We start from the raw sequence: 3,568 nt of genomic DNA on the forward strand, positions 1-3,568 counted from the left end.
GAAGGGAGCGGGCTTGGCATAATCGCATTCAAGCCATACATTGAACTTCACTGGGCCATTTTCACGTACTTCCTGGGAAATGCGATTTATTAGGTTATATTTCATTTCACCCAGGTACGTGCAAATATCTTTGGTCGCACCATTATTTTCTGCAACATACGTCTTTAAATTTCTGCGGAACGCACTCTCCGCCTCAACGAACCCGGAACCGCCTGCCTCCAAGTCAACCTGAGCCTGGTCAGGCGCTTGCGCCTCCAAGTCTACTCGAGCCTGGTCGGGCACACTCGCCACGTATTGCGGGCGAGTGCTGGGGCCGGGCTGTTGCAGGCCGGAGGTCACGTCTATGCACCGTCTCTTGGGAGCCAGACCCTTGCACGTCTTGATGTGCACAAACAGCGTATCTTTACGTGTGAATTCGCCCTGGCATGTAGTGCATGTAAATGATATGCGCTCAGGGTTGAATGAGCACTGGCTCTTCTCGTGGCGTCTGGCATCATGTGCAAATGTAAATGCCTGCCCGCAGTGAATGCACCTCGAGCCTGTGCTGTGCTCGACGGTGCCCTCACACGTTCTCATATGGCGGGCCAAACTGTCCTTGCGGCTTATTGTCATACCGCAAGTATGGCACTGGTTGTTAACAGTGCGGCCAGGATTAGCTGCGCAGATGCGCTCATGCCGTCTGGCACTACGGCTAGCGGAAAACAATTTGCCACAGTACGCACACCCATTCCCTGATGACGGTGCACATACCTGTGCTGGCCCCGATGTCGAGGGCTGGACGGCTCCCGATGTCGAGGGCTGGAGGGCTCCCGATGCTGAGGGCTGGCCGGCTGCAACGGGAACACCAGACGCGGTCCTCTTCATGATGAAGTCTGTAACACGGGCGGAAAAATTATAGCAACAAGAACATCATAATTATCACACACAACTACACACACACAAATGAACGTGCATAAATACAACCACGAGCACACATGCGCACACAAACAAATACACGTGCATAAATACAACCACACCTACACACAAACAAAATACACTTGCAGAAAGACAATTACACGCACGTACAAACACACACGCACACACAAAACATCAGAAACAAGCACACATGCATAAAATAATTAAATTCAACTCACCAGAAGAACACAGGAACGACTCTGTGTGTACTGCACGCACGCACAACGAGGAGGGCTGGAACGCCGTACAGCACACAGGAACCTGTAACACAGAAAAGAGACCACCTGGCTTAGCACTCGAATTTTTTTTTTTTTCAAGACAGCGCAAAGACACTGACGTCAAAATTACTATGTTTTATGTACTGACCGGAAACGTGGCAGAACCGCACGGAACTCCAGAGGGCAGACAGGCGTTCTCCAAGCGGATCACACTGGGGAGTAGCTCGACGCAAGGAGAAGCACTGAATACCTGCAACACATACAATATTTTTTACGTAAATGTACTCCTTTTTTTTATTTATGTGAAAATATATTTATGTATTTAGTTGCGATTAGATATTCTGTATTTTATTAAGTATAAAAAAATTTCTATTTTTTTTTATGAAACCAAATATTTTTTTTTTCTATTTGATTATGGAACAAATTTATTTTTCTATTTGATTATGATAGCAAGTGCGCGTGCATCTGTTTTTTTTTTTGGGCCAGGCGAGGGGGCAGGCAGGACGACTTGAGCGCTCCATGCGGCGGTGCGCTGTAACTAGCCAGACGTAAGCCGCACGGCACGGCGGAAACATCGCTCCGCGCACCACGGGTGAAGGGGTGAAGCAGGGAGGGGGGAGGGCACGCTCTGCGCGCGCTGCCCCCGTCGGTAGGACACGGGTGTGCACGACATCCATCTTGTTTCAAGCTAAGACGTTCATGCATGAATAATAACTAACATGTATGCCAGGAGAACAAAAATATTATTTCAAGATGTAATATACTGCAACTGATGGCTCTAATAATTTCGACTAGAAGAAAAAATTGTAATAATCGCGACTGTAAAATATTAATACTGAACCTAACGCAGACGTAACATCTAAAACAGTTCCACTCGCACACATCATCTAAACAGTACCAATCATGGACGTAAAAAAAAATAAACACACTCAAAAGTTCTTAAAAATTTTTGGAAAACAGATGATTACTACTCCTCGTGCGTACGTCTTGCTTATTTATTATTATTATTTCTACTCTCTCTCTGCCGGCCGGCTGGCCGGGTAGCCGGCGGGTGTCGCGTCAGCCGTGCGCGCTCGCTCGGGTGTTATCACCACGTCACGTACTAGCTGGCTCAGCAGCGGCCTTCACCCAGTGGCCAGCTGTTAGGCTTGCTGACTGAGTGAAGGACGTAGCGAAGGCGTACACACACGCGAAACCGCAATGTAAAAGATTAAAAAAAATTACAGTTCAAAAAAATTTCAAAGTTGAAAACGTTCGGAAAAATTTCAAAGTTAAAATTTACGAAAAAATTTCAAAGTTGAAAAATGTTCCGAAAAATTTCAAAGTTGAAAACGTTCGGAAAATATTTCAAAGTTGAAAACGTTCGGAAAAATTTCAAAGTTGAAACGTTCGGAAAAAATTTCAAAGTTAAAATTTACGTCAAAATTTTCAAAGTTAACATTTACGGAGAAGTTGTACTTACCAAGCTGCTGGAGTTGAAGAGGTGGAAGGAGTCGCAACGAAGCTCGAAATGGAACATACGGTGACGGCGGCAAGACCAAAAGTGAAGCCCCCGACATCTCACACGCCAATTTATAGGTAAATTCCCCCCTTGGACACAGACTCTAGCCAATCAGGCCCTGCGAAAACTGCAGCATGGTCAGGACGATTTTTTGCAATCAGGGGAAGGGTGGAGGGAAAAGTGGGCGGAGCGAATGTTGCGGGAATCGGGAGGGCGGCTGACAATCTCCCGCCTAGGGCCGACGGCACGGTGGGGATATCCACTTGCCAATCAGATTCACTCAGCTCCTGGCGGCTGGAAGATTCACCACGATACTCGGTTTGCTCCAAAGGAAAAAATTTATTAAGTTATTGAAAATTTATATATTATGAAACTTTATAGATTAGGTTATTTTCATCACTTTCATATTTACATAACTGACTGTAATATATATATATATATTTTTTTTTAATTTTACGATTATCTTTTCAATCCCACATTATTATTTTTTTAAACGGAAGGGGAAATAAATAAAAAGTCATTACAATAGTTTTTAATTTTTTTTTATTACTTCAAAACATCTAGCAAGGCAGAGAGTACAGAACACAGGGCGGTACGAATGGTTTTTACAGAATCAAATTCGTAACAGTCCGTAGCATTATCACTGTAGATCTGCGGCGTATCGACGCTCAATCCACGTTTCTTGATGCTGCGGCGACGGGTTGTCGGTTCGAGTCTGGGAGAGGGTCGACGACGAGTCCTAGTCTTGAGTTCAGGTCTGGACATGACGCTGCGCTTCGAAGCGACGAGATTGGACAGGTCGCTGCGCTTCGAAACCTCGGGTTTGGACTGCTCACTGCAGCCCGGGGTGCCGGGGTCGATACCGCTACAGTCTTCTGGCGTGCAGTCGGATGCG

General features: G+C 45.9%; 1 long non-coding RNA gene across 1 annotated transcript; it reads right to left on the reverse strand.

The window, feature by feature from the left end:
* Positions 1-1,133: 1,133 nt before the first annotated feature.
* On the reverse strand, positions 1,134-2,703 carry LOC134541742 (uncharacterized). Its single transcript, XR_010076684.1, has 3 exons — positions 2,635-2,703; positions 1,321-1,422; positions 1,134-1,215 (listed from the first exon to the last, which is right to left on the reverse strand). It is a non-coding gene; the product is annotated as an uncharacterized LOC134541742 (long non-coding RNA).
* Between the last annotated feature and the right edge of the window lie 865 nt (positions 2,704-3,568).

The sequence above is a fragment of the Bacillus rossius genome (genome assembly GCF_032445375.1).
Source record: "Bacillus rossius redtenbacheri isolate Brsri chromosome 4 unlocalized genomic scaffold, Brsri_v3 Brsri_v3_scf4_1, whole genome shotgun sequence".
NCBI lineage: Eukaryota > Metazoa > Arthropoda > Insecta > Phasmatodea > Bacillidae > Bacillus > Bacillus rossius.